General features: G+C 31.3%; 1 protein-coding gene across 2 annotated transcripts in view; it reads right to left on the reverse strand.

Moving 5' to 3' along the window:
* Positions 1–461, reverse strand: part of LOC124365952 (cytochrome P450 4c21-like) — a 47,294-nt gene extending 46,833 nt beyond the window's left edge. The window contains exon 1 of one of the 2 annotated variants that reach the window (XM_046822097.1): positions 413–461. The gene's annotated coding sequence lies outside the window, so the exon portion shown is untranslated. The remainder of the gene's footprint in view (positions 1–412) is intronic. The other variant, XM_046822098.1, reaches the window with a different exon arrangement.
* Positions 462–12,511: the final 12,050 nt, after the last annotated feature.

Genomic DNA, 12,511 nt, shown 5'->3' on the forward strand with positions numbered 1-12,511 from the left:
ATTCAGGCACCAGACTAAGTAGTCAACCATATTACACAAGTTGCCATGTTATTATGATTGATATTATCCTTAGTTATGATAAAATTCAATTTTAGAAACGTTCAAAATACAATATGATTGGAAAGTGTAATACAGCTTGAGACTTCAACTTTACAAAATATCTAATTTTATGACTTTAATGCTTTATCTGTCTGCACAAAAATAATGGATTACTATAGTTTAGTCAGAAACAAAAGTTATTGTGCTACATTTTAGTTATAACATACATGAATATTGTTTTAGTTTTCTGTAATTGAAGCAAAAAATGACCTTACAATGTAATTTTCATGGGTTATATTACAATTAATATACGAAAAAGTTTACAACATTTATTACATATAAAGAGGACGATTGTTTAATATTAAGTACATACCGATATACGAGTAAGTCAGCTCTGTTGAGTCGACGGTAACGGACTAGTTTGTACAATGCAGTTTATTTGCATAATCAAGGTTCTATACAGTGTACATGTCAAGGTCTCTTCGCTGTTTTAAATGTGGAAGTGAACATATGGAGATCATAATAATAACGTATAGTTACTTTCCTCGAGTAATTTAATACATTGAAGGTAACAACAGCTTAGTTGATTATTAAATTTGTGTTTAAATACAGGAAAATAAAAACATAAAACTACAAACTAATACCCCTCAACTGGGAGAAGTTTAATGCTTCCGGCCTGTGTAAGCATATCGTTAAACGTGGTTGTACTCGTTCATGCGTTGACGGTTTTATTTGAAAAAAGTACAGTTGGAGATCGTATAAAAATGACTAAAAATGTTATTTATTTTTTTAACTTACCGTTTTTTATTTGACTTAAAATGTTTAATTTTAAACATTGTTGAACTTATAACAAAATCTAAAAAAAGTATTCCTCCAAACTTTGGTAAATTTAATCGGTTTTTAGTTATTTTTATGGAATAATTTAAACTTCCGCTATTTTGAAACGGGTACAAGGAATAATATTATAATTATAAATATTAATAGATGTTGTTAACATTTGATTGTCAACAAGGCCTACCAAAGGTTAATACAATTCTTGTTTCATAACTTTATATTAACTATTTCAAACTATATAATTTTTTTTATAAAAACACAAACAGACAGATAGTCGGAAAAAGTAATCGTTCTAGGACACCTCTTCATATTAAATTGTTTCCTTATTATTTTTGTGAAAACAAAATCCCCATTTATTGGAATACTTTTACAATAAGTTCTATTAAATAGACCATTGAAATGATATGTTACAAGATAGAGGTTGCAATTTTAAAACTTAAAGTTACACCCACCGAACCCTCCTTTGAAAAGGGAAGGGGAATTTTGTTGTCAATGAAAAAAATCCAAAAAAGAGTATTTTACTAAGCATGGTGGATGTTGAACATCGATATCTCAATCCGTTTGGAATTTATCCAGAGGTATCAGGTCTTAACTTACACCCAGTATAGCTATACTAGTAATTCCTCATAAGACAATAATCTAATAATCCTTGTAAGAAGCGTCTTATTGACTCAGCACTTAGATCTAATAATAGTTACATTTTTAAGCTGTAAGGACGTCATACATCAAATGTTGGTGTGTTGTACAGCAAGATGTTATGATTGAACCATAATTTATATTTTCTTTAATTTATTATATTTCGAAATATTCTACCTTTTTTTTAATCAATACGGAAACTCCAAAGACTATGGACAAAAATTATACATTGCATCTTAGTTTTTACGGTAATATATGAAATTTCTGGCTTAAACGTAGTTTTAACGCAGAATTTACACATTTAATATTTTGTATTAATAAAGAAAATATCAATATGTTTGTAATACTTAGTATTTTTTTAGTTATCTTTTTTTACTATGCATTATATTTAATAATTCTTCAGGTTTGAAGAAGTTTTTAATATTTAACAGTACCAGCGAGTAGTTTTATAAAGATGCAGTTAAAACTTTAATAACAATGTTTTATGGAAAATCACTTATTACATGGCCGTTTACTATTTACTGTTTACTATTTAGTTAAACATTCAAAAGATCCGAAAGGTTTTCAACAAGTTTAATTTTTCTTAATTATTTTCTACAGAACTTTCCATTTTATGTATAACCGTAGTAATATATTCACTCAGTTCTTTACAATTGCAGAGTTTCCCAAAATCGAAAGTTTCCGAATGGTACTTTAGGACATAAAATGTATAAGCTACTAAGACAAAACCACCGATAATAATTAACTGGCGATGGTATCTGTATATTTAAGATTAACAGTATTTGATAATAATTCAAATATGTAGTATAAAATTTATTAGTATAATATTTATGTAAGTTTTTTTATGTTTATTTATGCTCATATATTTAACATATTTTAGTTGATTAAATATAATTTGCTTCCTATAAAATATTTTCCACTTAGAAAATGACCTTTTACAATAAACACCATAGAAATAGCAATGAACTCGTAATATAGTAGAGAAAGTATTTAATAAGTGGAGTTTTGTTGTTGCGATGGAAGATTTGAAAGGATAACAGAATTTTGAACGTTTTCCATTGTTAAATACTACAAAAGGTATAACATAAATACCTCAATAACCCCCCCCTCTCGCCAGACGAAGAGAATAGATTCAAAACCTCGAAACTTTGTGTTATACCTTACGTAACATAAAACGATAGCAAATTTCCGAAATCCTGTATCCTTTCGATTTGCGTATTGTATTCGGTTTATAAAGTCGAATAACGTACATATATACAATACGTTGCATTTTGAAAACATTTCTTCAATAATGGATCACAACTTTCAATACGAATTATCTCTTATTAGTCCCGTTTTTTTTCAATATTTTTATATTAAGTGATAAATACTAGGCTATTGTCTAGTTCAATATGTAGTTATAGACAGAAATATAAAATGAACTGGCCTTAAAACTTTAATAAAAATCCATAGGAATTATGTAGCCAAGTTTTACATCATGTAAATCGTATAAATCATATTAGATGTATATATATATATATATATATATATATATATATATATATATATATATATACACAATACAACGCATACAATCATAACATTCCATGTTTTTTTTGTATAAATGCAAATATTTTGTATCTACACCGACAAAGTGACAGCACTGAATTTTCTTTTATATTATTAAGTGATAAATACTAGGCTATTGTCTAGTTCAATATGTAGCTATAGAGAGAAATATAAATTTTACTGGCCTTAAAAACTTTAATGAAAATTCATAGGAAATATGGAGCCAAGTTTTACATCATGTAAATCATATAAATCATATTAGATTTATATATATATATATATATATATATATATATATATATATATATATATATATATATATACAATACAACGCATACACACATAACATTCCATGGTTTTATGTATAAATGCAAATATTTTGTATCTACACCATCAAAGTGACAGCACTGAATTTTCTTTTATATTTTCTCAGTGGTGAAATGTTAGGATAAAACTAGTTGATAAAATGTTTTAGAGAGTTTAAACACTTGGAAAAATGAATTTATTATTCCTTAAAAATGAATAAAGTAACTTTTTTTCAAGAATAAAATTATATTATGCCATTCCCTTCCTGGCAGAGAAAAGTAGTAAAATTCTGTTTGTTTTTGAATTTACACGAAATCTTTCGTAAATCTGCTACAGCATACATATTTGTACGATTCCAATATTTAAGTAAAATTTAGATATTTTATGAAAACTTATGAGATCCCACTCAATTATCAACATATAATAATATAAATATATTTTTATTTACCTCCTCTTATCTTTTTGGATTGAAGGGGTTGTGCTGAAAGTCTTCACTTTATATAATTCTCGTTTCTATGATTGAATATGGAGTCTCAAATAACGTACGAATTGTATATTAATTTTACGAGTAGTATTTCACGGATTTAGATTTTTAAAGAAAATGAGAAAGATTTGAGCCTTATACTGCATTTTAACTAAGAAATAGTCATATAAGAACCTCACACTCCATATTTTATAAATATAGGTTAACAAGTTATACGTTTTAGAATTAATAATTTTTTTATGGGAAAGTGGTTATAAGTGGTTATGTTAATCAATTGCTCATTGCAGCATGTCTAGTCCATTTGCGTAATTAAGGTTTCGCATGTTTCAAGGTCTGGGATGCATAAAGTATACAAATTTTCTTTACAGGAAAACCTATATATATATAATTTGTTGCTTTATTCTAGAGGAATTAAAATTAGGTATTGAAAAAAAGATTTACGCGTGCCTATTACACACTCCTATAGACTATTTAGGATTCTATTGGCATTGAAAAAAGCACAAATAATCATATACAACACGAGAGGATTATACTAATTTATGTTAAAGAGGTGTTACGGACACCTCGCGCTACTTAACAGGCTTTGTTAAAGTTGCAAGAAAGAGTAGTGAAGTTTGTGAAGTCGAATTAAAGGCTATTGCTCATTTTGTGAGGCAACATTTATTACTGTGTTACATATTAAAATTTCGCATTTTTCATTGTAAAAAGAAGGCCGATTCTTTTTAAAACTCAAGACTTCTTATTAAAAGCTTACGTTACTTTAATTAAATGAAACAATACATTAGAGAATCGAGGATCCGACAGTACCTAACTCAAGCCCTACCATCGATCCAACAAAATAATATGATACTATATCATATGATAAAATGTGTTAAAGTTACATACAGGTATCTTTTCACTGTAGTTTTATTATTGAAATTAGCGTTATATGTATACATTTTATCAATTTTATTTTGAATTTTTAACCTCAAAACCAATATAATTGACCTTAAATGAAGAGGAATATATTTACAGTGTTTAAATCTCTAAAACCTTTCCATTAAGAGTTATCACACAGGCGGTCAGACACCTACATATTCTTATGATGGCCCTACAGGACAATATTAATGATCATAATATTATATTAGTTCATAAGAGGTTTGCGATAAAACATATGAAACTAATAGTATTTTAAATTGGGTGAACCCTTGAAGCTGCAAAATTGGTAGTCTTATATTCTTACACAACCACACTGAGCATAAATTTCCAAATAAAATTCTTTCATTGCAGCTTTAAACCAATAAATCAATATTATTTTGCTTAATGGTTTATGATTGCGTTTTCACAACCAGTAGCATAGAAGTTTCCTTTTTAATTTTTTTGCGGAAGCTATGTTTTTTAAACCTATTATTTGTTTAAAATACACTATTTTATAAAACATAAAAGGAACCTAAAGTATTTATTGATTTGGCGAGCATTACAAAGATTAACAAAAGTAATATTAAAGGATAAGTAAACGTTACGTATATACGATGTGCATATTACGTAAGTATTACGTTAAACATCATACAATATGCGTACATAAAAGTTCCATATTCAGTGTATTTCTAGTTTAAGAACGGTTTAATTTAAGGAACAGTGTAAACGGCTTTGCATACGTTTCAGTAACCGTTAAACACATTATAAATAGTTATACAATACAGTTTTTCCATCATTTACCAATATGATGTCCAATTACAAACCTTGTTATTTATTACCAATAATAGTTTCTTGAAACATTAAATATTAAATTTAATTTAAAACATTTTCTTGTTAATTTGATTTATAATCTAGTTTGTTCAAGATGTATAGGCTGTCAATTTTAAAAGTCCCAGGCTTGATTACTATTCTTGCACACGATACTATTAGTTCGCTTCTCAAAAACTCGATTCTCTGTTTTGTTTTATTGTAGTAATATTAATACTTGTTTTAAGTATATTTTTACTTTTTTTACTTTAATACCTGATTTTTATAGCTTTTTATGTGCTGAATCCAAATCTGGTCTTCGATTTTTTGTATCACTCATAGTTTCGGAGCAATCTCTTTGTTATATAGTTTAAAATCTCTATATGTTATACGGTAAAATTAATGAAACTATGTTAAATCACCATCATGGTTTTTATTTACAGTATGTTACTTGAAATAATGATACAGCGTTAGTAATGTATGTTTCAGTAGTCAAATGGAATTTGTGTATACTTCCTTTCTCTTTTTTCTTTGAAGCTTCTTGTGTAGCTTATTCCGAGATAAGTCGCATGTTGAGCTTCTCTGTGAAGTGACCAACAGTAGTCCCCCATCATGTTGATGTCCCAGCGGCCCTGGTAGCGTTTTTCCATTAATTTAACATATTGGTGAAAATGCTCACCCTGCTCCTTACTAACATCTCCCAAATTGTCCGGAAAGTAATTAAGATGACTGTTCAAAAAGAGAACTTTCAGGCTTATCAAACATCCGAATTTTTAAAAATTCTTTAACATGGTAGCTACAGTAGTACCATATTCTGGGTCTTTTGCATTTTCTAACAATTTTGTAACAACTTGCTTGAATGAACCCATGCTTATTTCTCATTCATCGTCATTGTGGTTTCAACGGTAACATCGAACATCATTTTTTCAAATGTCGGGTCCTACAAAGACGCCTCCTTTAAGTTTAGTTTCGGAAAGGTTTGGAAAATTTTGGCAGAGATACTTGAAACAAGGTCCACCTTTAGGCAATGCGTTTACAAACTGTTGCATGAGGCCTAACTTTATATGTAGAAGCGTAAGTGAATGTTTTCTGGATCTATTAGATTTTTGCGGAGAATGTTCTTCTCGCCAGGTTTTAAAGATTTCCTCACAGGCTAGTTTCTTTTTGCACCAATGATGATCCCTAGTTCTACTGTCCCATTCATACAAGACACATAGGAATTTAGTAAAAACCACCTTGCTGACTAAGAAGCATGCATGTTACTTTTAAATCGCTACAAATCATCCAACCGTGATCAGAATAGCCAATTTTATTCAAAACTATGCCTAGGTTTTTCATAGCTCTCTTTGATATGTACAGAATGGCTAACAGGTATAGAGATGCATAAGGGTTACCATTATGTAGCAAAACAGCTTTTAAACTAGTTTTGGAAGAATCAATAAACAACCCCCAGTCTCCTTGTTTGTATTCAACACCGAACTCGTTCATCAGACCTGGAATGTCCGAGCAGTACACTAATCATCTTCTTCTTAAAAAAATGTTGAAAACTGCTTCTCTCTCTCTTCCTATAAACATATGTGCTGGTTCAAACTGCCATCAAGTTCTTTTGTTTTAATCTAGAACCAAGTAACCCAAGATCCCTAACCAAGTAGTTAAGCTCGATCTGCGTAAAACAGTTTAGGCTCTATATTTCCTGTAGTACAATAGAACTGTTCATCATCTTGCTCATCTAGCTCTGACTGAATATTACAAAACATTTCAGTTTGAACAGAATTCATATCATCTGGAGTTTCTGGGACCGACAATTCTACACTGTGCCCTACTGGTCGGAAGGCGGACATTAAGTTAGGGTAGCTTATTACCTTATTGTTTTTTGAGTTATGGCCAGTAATATCAATACTGCAAAAAGTAGCCATCATCAGTGTGATTTTTTAGGTTCCCTCCATACCATAGGAACAACAAGCTTTTTTCTCCTTTTTTGACCATTTTCTAAAATTTTCAACACAAACATAACATACCTTATGCGGGGTCCAAGATTTATCCTGATCACCAAGATTAATTCCAAAATATGATAAATAAACCTTTTTTCACAAAGTCTGTAATGTTTTATTTGGTGTTTTTTTTTAATAACAAACTCACCACAAATACAACAAAAACTGTCAGCAGAGTTCTTATAACCGTGATTAGACATTTTACTGAGCACAGGTACTGAAAACCAGAAAGTGAGGTTAGGATGGTAGTAAACAAAACATAAGCTGTGGACAGAAAAATATAATCCCCCTTTTTTAGACATTAAATGTGTTTCAGCAGTGCTGCCAACTCTTATACCGCCAGCACAAATATTTTACAATTACATTTGAACCATATAAAAACTGATAAATTCTTAAAAAAAAAACAATATTTAATAATTTAAGTGCAAATATGAAAAAAAATGGTCACTATGTGTCATATTGGAGTTTAGCACCAAAATAACGTAAGAATAAGATGTTTTAAAGAAAAAAAGCATTTTCGATCGTTGGCCTGTGTAATTACTAACATGTATGCAATAAACAAACCACTTTTCTTTCAACACAACGTGTGACTTATACTATACAATTAAAGACTGTTATTAAACCTATCTAAGTTGTCCTGTTGACAAAAATAGGCTTCTCAGAGGTTTGTACATATATTGTTTTGTCGGGAAATTGGTAAAATCAGCTTTGGAACAAAAAAATAATTGGACTAGCGTTAATTAAAATGACCATAAATATACATTTGTAAACATATTTCTAGATCTAACTCAATATTGTCGTCGGAAATAGAGTTCACTTGAACCAGAAGTGCTCATACAGGTAGAAAACCTGTGAAATTGCGTGCGAAGAGCCACGGGTAACTGCTGGCATGGTATACATTAATATAGTAGTGAGATTAGAAATTATAATTGTAATTATAATAGGGCAGAACCCTAAATCATTGCAGCTACGTTACCTTGCAATTTTTGTCATTCTATAATATCAATCAGCAATTCACTACTTATTTCCTGTAGAATAACAAGGACTTCGTAAAAGTTTTAATGAAATATACTGTGAGATAAGTGATGGTTACTGGAAAATATTTCAACTCCTCATTTATTTTATAATAATCAGAGTTGAAGTGTGGGACAGACAATTTATCGATTTCTGGATAGGCATATATTGGTTTTGGATAAAGTTTTAGATTCACATTTCATGCATACAGAAACGCGTTTTTAAATAAATCCAATTGAAATCATACACATTTAAAGTAGTAAATTTAGATTGTAGTGCAATAAAAAAATGGCTGAAGACAAATATCCCTTTGTGCTCTTGACAAATATCTTGGCAGAAAGGTAAGTGTCACATAACGCCTTCATTTATGTAAATAGAATATTAAACTGAGCACTATTAGTTCAGATATTTAATTTTCACAACATTTATAAGACAACAACTCTGTTGGTATATTAATTCAAGAGTAACACATTCCTTTGCACAAAGATAACATACCTAGACAGAAACAACAGCTATTTACGTTCCCATTTTAATTCAATCGTAACACAGTCAGGTAAGTGCAACTGAAATTGTAACAAGATTAGTCCTTTGCACAAAGAATACTTACCTAGATAAAGACAACCACTATCTATGTTCGCATTTTAATTCGATCGTAACACAGACAGGTAAGCGCAACTGAAATTGTACCAAGGATTAGTCCATTGCACAAAGAATACATACCTAGATAAAGACAACAACTATTTATGCTCGCATTTTAATTCGATCTTAACACGGTCAGGTAAGCGCAACTGAAATTGTACCAAGATTAGTCCTTTGCACAGAGAATACATACCTAGATAAAGACAACAACTATCTATGTTCGCATTTTTAATTCGATCTTAACACGGTCAGGTAAGCGCAACTGAAATTGTACCAAGATTAGTCCTTTGCACAAAGAATACATACCTAGATAAAGACAACAACTATCTATGTTCGCATTTTTAATTCGATCGTAACACAGACAGGTAAGCGCAACTAAATTTTACCAACTTTAGTCCTTTGCACAAAGAATACATACCTAGATACAATGTTCACATTTTAATTCGATCGTAGCGCAACTAAATTTTACCAACTTTAGTCCTTTTAGACATGGACAACACCTCCCTATGTTGGCATGTTAATTCGATCGTAACACAGTCAGTTGAGGGCAACTGAAATTGTACCAAGATTAGACTTTTGCACAAAGAATACTTACCTAGATAAAAACAACAACTATTCATGTTCGTATTTCAATTCGATCGTAACACAGTCAGGTAAGCGCAACTGAAATTTTACCAAGGTTAGTCCTTTGCACAAAGAATACATACCTTGACAGGGACAACACCTCCCTATGTTGGCATGTTAATTCGATCGTAACACAGTCAGTTGAGCGCAACTGAAATTGTACCAAGATTAGACTTTTGCACAAAGAATACATATCTAGACAGGGACAACCCTTCCCTATGTTGGCATGTTATTTCGATCGTAACACAGTCAGGTAAGCGCAACTGAGTCTTTACCAAGTTTAGTCCAGAATATCCTGTGATATAGTGTTGTTTTTGCTTTGCAAAACTAAAGCTAAAATCCGTGCGAAAATAGGTCATCTATTTTTCTTTTGATTTATATATAATTTACTATTATTATTTCTCATGTCATGAAGATAATTGAATATTATATTAGATCTGATGTATATGCTTTAACAGAATCAGTATTGGCGACTAAAAGCATTTCGATTAAATTAAGAATGGAAGAAATGCTTATATTCTAAAATAATCTATTATAGAAAGAATACAAAATTGTTTCAGCCCCTATAGGTCTAGCCTTATTTTTTATTTATAGTGAGGACGTTATGATCTGGTAATAAGGTGGCCACAGCTGTTTACCGACCTGTATTTCGATTACTTCCACATGTATGACTTTATATTTAGTAGTCTATGTGTCTCTGATTTCAAACCGTTGTTCTAAAGAATAAAACTAATTATCTTTACCTACTCACAAGGTAATTTTAATTTTGTGAAACTTATACATCTTTAAGTTAGACATAGTAATAGGCTCATGGTGCTTCCCTGAGCTAGACCTCTAAAGGTTAGTCTACATATGACGCCTTGGTTTGAAGCAAAATAATATGATCTATCCACAAACTACTTTTGACAATTATTTATAAATATTTTTAGAACAACATAAATGTACGTCTTTCTAAGTAGGAAGAATAAATTTAAACTATCTTGGGCACATGATATGTATAGACTTGTTAATATTAATGTTTCGTTAAAAATTTCAACATCCAGTATTAGGTTTAGTAGTTAGTCTGCTCATCCTTTGTTTCTCCACTCTGAGTAGATAATCAGACAATATTTCTCTACATACCAATCTACTCTTTTCCTTCATGCCATTTATCACCTTAATAAAAACTGAAATAAAGGAAATTAAGTGATATGATTCCTCATGTTCTTTCTATTTACCTGGTGTAACAGTAACTACGACGTATATTTCAGTTTTTGTTAAGGTTTTCATTCAAAATATAGTAATTTTAGTGCTTTCTCATGTTGGCGAGCAACCATAGGTCATTTCCCTGAGCAGTGTCTTACTTGTTTAATAAAAAGAGCAAAGACAGCTTATTTCAAAGAAAAATTATTAAATTAAACGAGTACATTTATATCAGAAAAAAGAGAGAGGAGTTTCCCATGCGCCATTTTACTCAAAACAGTGACAATCCTGGCGGAAGTGCTAAGGAATTGGCTAACTCTTTTAATTTGTTTTTTTCGCAAGTGGGAAGCAAGTTGGCCATGGAAGTGCCGGCATCGACTGGTCCCTTGCTGGTGGATAATACAGTGCACAGGGTACGGGGGCACGAGTTTCGCTTGCGCCCGGTCTCGGACAGCCAGGTGGAGGAGTGTGTCAGGGGAATGCGAAGTGGATCGGCACCCGGTATGGACGGCCTCCGCGTAGCCCTGCTCAAGCAACAAATTAGTAAGCTGGCGTCCCCTCTAAAACATATAATAAATCTCAGTATGTCTTCAGGTGTTTATCCAGAATTATTTAAATCTGCCTAAGTAATCCAAATTTATAAAAGCAATAGTAAATCAGACATGCACAATTATAGGCCAATATCATTGCTAAGTGTGCTAAGTAAAGTACTAGAGAAGTGTGTAAAATCTCAATTACAGGGATACCTCGAAGGATAATAATAGACTGTCGGAGTCCCAATACGGCTTTTACAAAAACAAAAATACTTCAGACTCTATTCGCAATTAAAAAATGTATAACTGATGTCTTAATAATAATAATAAAGTGATACTTCTTTTCATTGATCTGGCTTTCGATAGTATAAACAGAAACCTGCTTTTTCGCAAACTAGAATGCGTTGGAGTTCGTGGATTAGAGCTGAACAGGTTCAGAAGCTATTTGAGCGGACGTACGCAAACGGTCTCTATAAACAATCATTTAAGTGACACAATGAGTGTTGATTACGGTGTAGTCCAAGGTAGCACTCTTGGTCCACTTCTATTCCTAATTTATATAAATAATATAGTGAAACTCGATATTACTGGTAGGATAATTCTTTTTTCAGATGACACTACAATATTATTTGAGCGGGGATCGTGGGAGGAGGTCTACGGTGTTGCTGCAGATGAATTGGCGTTAGTAATACTGTGGTTTGATAAAAATATTCTAACAATGAATGTTTCAAAAACTAAATGTATGCCGATCTCATTGCGCAGCGCGGGCGAGCCGCGTGTGGACATGGGATTGGTAGCCTACTCTACTCTTGCGGTGACACGAACAGTGGCTCCTGTGATTGCCGGGTGTTACAGAGGGTGAACCAGTACAAGTACCTGGGAGTCATCATGGATTCAAAATCAAAATGGGAACCACACATCCACATGTTAAAATCTAAACTAAGGAAAATGATTTACGTATTTCATCAATTAACTGA

This window comes from Homalodisca vitripennis, chromosome 7 (genome assembly GCF_021130785.1).
Source record: "Homalodisca vitripennis isolate AUS2020 chromosome 7, UT_GWSS_2.1, whole genome shotgun sequence".
In the NCBI taxonomy this organism is placed as follows: domain Eukaryota; kingdom Metazoa; phylum Arthropoda; class Insecta; order Hemiptera; family Cicadellidae; genus Homalodisca; species Homalodisca vitripennis.